This window comes from Trachypithecus francoisi, unplaced genomic scaffold (assembly GCF_009764315.1).
Source record: "Trachypithecus francoisi isolate TF-2019V2 unplaced genomic scaffold, Tfra_2.0 Lachesis_group11, whole genome shotgun sequence".
NCBI classification, from domain to species: Eukaryota; Metazoa; Chordata; class Mammalia; order Primates; family Cercopithecidae; genus Trachypithecus; species Trachypithecus francoisi.
This window is the reverse complement of record NW_022681456.1, coordinates 121,331,706-121,339,213: the sequence shown is the minus strand read 5'-3', so window position 1 is coordinate 121,339,213 and position 7,508 is coordinate 121,331,706. Positions and strand designations below refer to the sequence as shown.

The 7,508-nt window shown below is 45.1% G+C and overlaps 1 long non-coding RNA gene across 1 annotated transcript; it reads left to right on the top strand.

Moving 5' to 3' along the window:
* The first annotated feature begins 601 nt into the window (after positions 1 to 601).
* LOC117091113 lies at positions 602 to 4,498 on the top strand. The gene is made up of 3 exons (XR_004440242.1): positions 602 to 804; positions 928 to 1,007; positions 4,407 to 4,498. It is a non-coding gene; the product is annotated as an uncharacterized LOC117091113 (long non-coding RNA).
* The last annotated feature ends 3,010 nt before the right edge of the window (positions 4,499 to 7,508 follow it).

The following is a 7,508-nucleotide window of genomic DNA, read 5'->3' as shown; positions in this document are numbered from 1 at the left end:
CTCTGTCACCTAGGCTGGAGTACAATGGCGCGATATCGGCTCACTGCAACCTCCGCCTCCCAGGTTTAAGCAATTCTCTGCCTCAGCCTCCCAAGTAGTTGGAATTACAGCTGCCTGCCACCACACCTGGCTAATTTTGTATTTTTAGTAGAGACGGGGTTTCACCATTGTGGCCAGGCTGGTTTTGAACTCCTGACCTCAGGTGATCCATCCACTTCAGCCTCCCAAAGTGCTGGAATTACTGGCATGAGCCACCATGCCTGGCCTGGGAAATTATTCTTAATTTTCTGTTCTTTTTATGAAAATCTTCACTAAGTTTTGGTAAGTTTACTTTTTCTTTGCTCTATGCTTTCCACCAATGTACAACATTGCTAATTTAGGAAAATCAAAATATTCTCATATGAAAAATTGTTGACTATGATCTGAAAGTCAAATTTAGCTGCAGCTTGATCTTATTCCACAGATCTTTTTATACAGAAACAACCAGCTATGCTTTGGGATCAAAATCCAGAACAATCAAATGGAAATTACAGTGAAAATGAACAAAAGGGAGAGCAGAAATGGAGAGAAGGAGGAGGAGAAGCAGGTGGAAAGAGAGAGCGAGAAAAAGAAGAGGAAAATGAAAAGGAGCTGGAAGATGAACAGGAAAAAAGGAAAAGGGAAAATAAGAAAAAATATTCCAAGGGTAGATTAGTCAGCAAATCCCTCATGGACACTCTCTGGGCAAAGTTTAAGTTAAACAGGTGCCCCACAATACAAGAGAGTCTATCACTCTCGTTTGAATTTGGCATGACACATAAACAGGTATGACGACATTAATAGACATTTCTTCATTGATAGACAAAGTCACTTCTATAGTATTATTACTCACATAGACCAATATCCTTATTCTTGTATTAATCACCTCCCACACCTCATTTTTTGCAGATAAGTCAATGGTTTTGTAAAAAGAGGAAGAAATACAATAGAGAAATGTCCAAGAGAAAGCATAAGGAAAAACAAACTAGGTAAGAAAGTGTTTCTTGTAAAATAACAGAAAGTAGAAGGAATATATTGACTTCCGGAGATGGTTTGTGTTTCCATTGTTGTTGGGTGTGCCTATAAACTTTTTCGTGTTCCAGCCAGTGGCAGAAAAACCATTTACTGCCTTATTTTTCACTCCACTCAAAACACACACAGGCACATACTCACATATACATGCCACCATTTAACACGTAATCATATTACCAAATGTACAAATACAGACATTAGCTTTTTATTGATTGCAGCACAGAATTAATAATTTTGTCCTTTTTGTTCCTTCGATGCTAAATATATCTGATGATTGTCCTTCTGCTCTAGTTATTGGCAGATGCTCATGTGATTTTTGGAAGGAATTAAGGACAATATCAAGTCTTTTTGTTTGTTTCTTTTTGTTGTGTTGTTTTTCTTTTTTTTAGACAGAATTTCGTTCTTGATGCCCCAGGCTGGAGTGTAATGGCAGAGCTCAGCTCCATGCAACCTCCGCCTCCAGGGTTCAAGCGATTCTCCTGCCTCAGCCTCCTGAGTAGCTGGGATTGATTACAGGCATGTGCCACCATGCCCGGCTAATTCTGTGTTTTTAGTAGAGACTGGGTTTCTCTGTGTTAGTCGGGCAGGTCTCGAACTCCCTACCTCAGGTGATCCACCTGCCTTGGCCTCCCAAAGTGCTGGAATTACAGGTGTGAGCCACTGCACCAAGCCCAATATCAACATTTTTTTTTTTTTTTTTTTTTTTTTGAGACGGAGTCTTGCTCTGCCACCCAGGCTGGAGTGCAGTGGCCGGATCTCAGCTCACTGCAAGCTCCGCCTCCCGGGTTTACGCCATTCTCCTGCCTCAGCCTCCCGAGTAGCTGGGACTACAGGCGCCCGCCTCGTCGCCCGGCTAGTTTTTTGTATTTTTAAGTAGAGACAGGGTTTCACCGTATTAGCCAGGATGGTCTCGATCTCCTGACCTCGTGATCCGCCCGTCTCGGCCTCCCAAAGTGCTGGGATTACAGGCTTGAGCCACCGCGCCCGGCCCCAGTATCAACATTTTTAACATCACTAGACTGTATATAGAATTTTAATATATTATTTATTTATGTATATTTATGTAGAAATGTTTAAATATTATCTCACTTGATCAATGTTTTTTGTTTGTTTGTTTTTTGAGACAGAGTCTCACTCTGTCACCCAGGCTGGAGTGCAATGGCACGATCTCTGCTCACTGCAACCTCTACCTCCTGGGTTCAAGCAGTTCTCCTGCCTCAGCCTCCCGAGTAGCTGGGGTTACAGGCACCAGCTAATTTTTACTATGCCCAGCTAATTTTTGCATTTTTAGTAAATACCGGATTTCACCATGTTGGCCAGGCTGGTCTCAAACTCCTAACCTCAGATGGTCCGCCCGCCTCGGCCTCCCAAAGTGCTGGGATTCCAGGTGTGAGCCACCACGCCCGGCCTCACTTGATCATTAAGCAAAATATGGTGCCCTCGGTTGTCAATCCCAGGAGAGCAGAACACTGAACACTGGTTACCAACACTGAGGGAATGACTCCTACCACATGGAGGATTGCAAAGATCATCACTGTGCCAACCGACAAGAATAGAAGTCCAAATGTTTCTACTCAATGCACCTCGCCATCAGAGTTGTGCAAAACAATGCGATCAAGCCATGGGTAGAGCAACACTTTACTTACAGAGCAAGATCAGCTTCCTGGCAGCCCGTGCAGGGAAATTGGCTATGCATACCCCTCTGGCGCATTGGGCTTGCCACAGGGAAAGATAGTCTCACAGAGGCAATAAACCAGCACAGGTCACTTGGGCTCTTTTTTCTTTTCTCTTTTTTTTTTTTTTTTTTTGCGATGGAGTCTTGCTCTGTTGCCCAACTGGAGTGAAATGGCGCAATCTCGGCTCATTGCAACCTCCACCTCCCGGGTTCAAGCAATTCTCCTGCCTCAGCTTCCTGAGTACCTGGGATTACAAGCACCTGCCACAATGCCCAGCTAATTGTTGTATTTTTAATAGAGACAGGGTTTCACCATGCTGACCAAGCTGGTCTCAAACCCCAACCTCAGGTGATCTGCCTGCCTGGGCCTCCCAAAGTGCTGGGATTAGAGGCATGAGCCACCGTGCCCGGCCTCTTTTTTTGAAATTTGAGACAGGGTCTTGCTCTGTCACCCAGGCTGGAGTACAGTGGTGCAATCTCGGCTCTCTGCAGCCTCCATCACCCAGGTTCAAGCAATTATCGTGCCTCAGCCTCCTGAGTAGCTGGGACTACAGATGTGTACCACTGCACCAGGCTAATTTTTGTATTTTTAGTGTAGATGACGTTTCACTGTGTTGGCCAGGCTGGTCTTGTACTCCTGGCCTCAAGTGATCTGCCTGCCCCACAAAGTGCTGGGATTACAGGTGTGAGCCACTGCACCCGGCCGGGCTCTTTTATCTCTTGGTAAAGAAGTATTCCAGGCCCACAGTCTATTCTTATGAGGCCAAGTCAGGATTGAAAGACTACATGCATGAGACTGCATTTCCCAGCAATCATTACTCTAAATTATAAATGAGGAAGCTGAATTGCTGGGAAATAACGTGATTTCATCAATAAATAACAATTACTGACTGTCTGAGCCTGAATTTGTACTCTCATCTCTTAGTTTCATAAGCTGTATATTTTCAGTTATAACTTGAGACATAGTCTAGGCTCTATCAATTTGTTTCATAAGTGGTGTTTGGATGCTCTTAGTGTCCTCTTAAAATCCCACTGTGACAGTTTTTTGGTTTTTGTTGTTGTTTGAGACAAGTTTTGCTCTGTCACCCAGGCTAGAGTGCAATAGCACGATCTTGGCTCACTGCAACCTCTGCCTCCAGGGTTGAAGTAATTCTGCCTCAACTTCCGAGTAGCTGGGACTATAGGCACGTGCCATCACGCCTGGCAGATTTTTTTTTTTTTTGTATTTTTAGTAGAGACAGGGTTTTACCGTGTTAGACAGGATGGTCTCGATCTCCTGACCTCATGATCTGCCCACCTTGTCCTCCCAAAGTGCTGGGATTACAGACATGAGCCAGGACGCCCGGCTGTTTTTTGTTTGTTTGTTTTTAAGAGATGGGGGTCTCATTGTGCCGCCCATGCTGGTCTCAAACTGCCGGGTTACAGGGATCCTCCTACCTCAGCCTCCCCAGTAGCTGGGATTGCAAGTGTACATTACCATGCCCAGCTGGTGTGATGGTGTTTCTAATGGTCTTGCACCATTTCTGCCTCTACAACTTTCTTACCCCTATGAAATTTTAAAATATATGTTGGAAAGATTACCTTGCCCTTCAAGAAGAATTGCTTTCCAGGTTTAACATATTTTGATGTATATTAAATAAGTAGACTGTGTTGTGAAGCTTTTCTTTACATTTTTTTACAGACGGGGTCTCTATGAGGTGCCAAGGCTGGTCTCGAACTCCTGCCCTCAAGGGATCCTCCCACCTTGGCCTCCGGAAGTGCTGTGATTACTCGCATGAGCCATTGTGCCTGGCTAAGATGCTTTTTCTTTTTTCTTTTCTTTTTTTTTTTGAAACACAGTCTCACTCTGTTGCACAGGCTGGAGTGCAGTGGCTGGATCTCAGCTCACTGCAACTGCCGCCTCCTGGGTACGAGCAATTCTCCTGCCTCAGCTTCCTGACTGTGGCTAAGACGTTTTATACAAAACCATTCTCACCAATAAATGGAGTTCTGAAAGGATAAACAAGAAAATATTAACAATCATTAATTCTGTGGAGTAGAACTAAATGAGACGAGTGCAAAGAAGTTCCTATATATCCTATTTTCATACTACTGTGGTTTTAAAGTTTTTACAGTGGACGTTGATTTTATTTCAGAAAAGTCAATAAATAAATTACCAACCTCTGGAAATTTCTTGAGACTGAAAGGGAAATCCATTGTAGAAGCTAATGAGTTCAGGGCATTCTGCAATTTGTCAATATATCTCTAAATATCCCTTCCAGGCCTGGTGCAGTGGCTCACGCCTGTAATCCCATCACTTTGAGAGGCCGAGGCAGGAAGATAACTTGAGGTCAGGAGTTCCAGACCAGCCTGACCAACATGGTGAAGCCCCATCTCTACTAAAAATACAAGATTAGCTGGGTGTGGTAGCGCATGCCTGTAATCCCAGCTACTTAGGAGTCTGAGGCAGGAGAATTGCTTGAACCTGGGAGGCAGAGGTTACAGTGAGCTGAAATCATGCCATTGCACTCCAGCGTGAACAACAAGAAAGAAACTTCGTATCAAAATAAATACATAAAATAACCATCCCATCCAAACATGGCATTTCTCTATAAACTTGATTATGCTCCGGGAAAGTTGATTATTTATTTATTTATTTTTTTGAGACAGTCTTGCTCAGTCACCCAGGCTGCAGCACAATGGCGCAATCTCAGCTAACCACACCCTCCAACTTCCGGGTGCAAGCAATTTTCCCTGCCTCAGCCTCTGAGTAGTTGGAATTACAGGCACCTGGCACCACGCCTGGCTAATTTTTGCATTGTTAGTAGAAACGGGGTTTTGGCATGTTGGCCAGGTTGGTCTTGAACTCCCTACCTCAGGTGATCCACCTGCCTCAGCCTCCCAAAGTGCTGGAATTATACACCCAGCCAAAGCCTTCTTTTTTTTTTTTTTTGAGACGGAGTCTCCCTGTGTCACCCAGGCTGGAGTGCAGTGGCGTGATCTCGGCTCACTGCAAGCTCTGCCTCCCGGGTTCACGCCATTCTCCTGCCTCAGGCTCCAAGTAGCTGGGACTACAGGCGCCCGCCACCGTGTCCAGCTAATTTTTTTGTACTTTTAGTAGAGACAGGGTTTCACCGTGTTAGCCAGGATGGTCTCGATCTCCTGACCTCGTGATCCGCCCGTCTCGGCCTCCCACAGTGCTGGGATTACAGGCTTGAGCCACCGCGCCCGGCCCAAAACCTTCTATTTATACTTCCCTGACAACATCCCTCTTCCCATAAGAATAAACTTACCTTGTGTTTTGCATTTAGCATTTCCACACACTTAATATTTTACTATGCCTGCATGCCTCCTAAAGCAATATATGATACTGTATTGCATGTTTTGAAATGTATATGAATGTTATATCTCATTCCTTTGCACTTTATACATAAATACTGGTTTTTTTGTTTTGTTTTTTTTCTGAGATGGAGTTTTGCTCTTGTTGCCTAGACTGGAGTGCAATGGCGCGATCTCGGCTCACTGCAACCTCCGCCTCCCGGGTTCAAGCAATTCTCCTGCCTCAACCTCCCAAGTAGTTGGGATTACAGGAGCCTTCCATCATGCCTAGCTAATTTTGTATTTTTAGTAGAGACGGGGTTTCACCATGTTGGCCAGGCTGGTCTCAAAGTGCTGACCTCAGGTGATCCTCCCTCCTTGACTTCCCAAAGTGCTGAGATTACAGGCATGAGCCCATGCGCCCAGCCTTTTCATTTATTTGTTTGTTTGTAAGACAAAGTCGTGCTCTGTTGCCCAGACTGGAGTGCAGTGGCACAAACACAGCTCACTGTGGCCTCAAACTGCTGGACTCAAGCGATCCTCCCACCTCAGCCTCCCCAGTAGCTTGTACCATAGGCACAAGCCACTATGCCTGTTTGTTTATTTGTTTGTTTTTTCAGAGATAAAGTCTCACCATGTTGCCCGGGCTGATCTTGAACTCTTGGGTTCAAGCAATCCTTTCAACTTGGCCTCCCAAAGTGCTGGGTTTATAGGCGTGAGCCAGCACTCCCTGCCTGCAATCTAACTTTTAGAAAGAGCTTTATTGAGATATAATTCAAATACATAAAATTCGCCCATTTAAAGTGTATAATTCAATAGTGTTTGAACATTTCATTATGTTGTGGGGAATCTAAATTTTTTTTTTTTTTTTGAGATGGAGTCTCTCTGTCTCCCAGGCTGGAGTGCAGTGGCACGATTTTGGCTCACTGCAACCTCTGCTCCCCAGGTTCAAGTGGTTCTCCTGCCTAAGCTTCCCAAGTAGCTGGGATTACAGGCCCCACGGTGGCTAACGCCTGTAACCCCAGAATTTTGGGAGGCCGAGGCAGGCGGATCATAAAGTCAGGAGATCGAGATCATCCTGGCTAACACAGTGAAACCCCGTCCCTACTAAAAATTCAAAAAAATTAGTTGGGCGTGGTGGCGGGCACCTGTAGTCCCAGCTACTTGGAAGGCTGAGGCAGGAGAATGGCGTGAACCTAGGAGGCGGATCTTGCAGTGAGCGGAGATTGCGCCACTGCACTCCAGAGCCTGGGCGACAGAGTGTGACTCTGTCTCAAAAAAAAAAAAAAAAAAAAAAGAAAAAAGAAAACATTTTCTTCATAGGATGGTTTCCTTTTACATAGTCTACTATGAAAATTTCTTGGCCGGGCGCGGTGGCTCAAGCCTGTAATCCAGCACTTTGGGAGGCCGAGACGGGCGGATCACGAGGTCAGGAGATCGAGACCATCCTGGCTAACACGGTGAAACCCCGTCTCTACTAAAAATA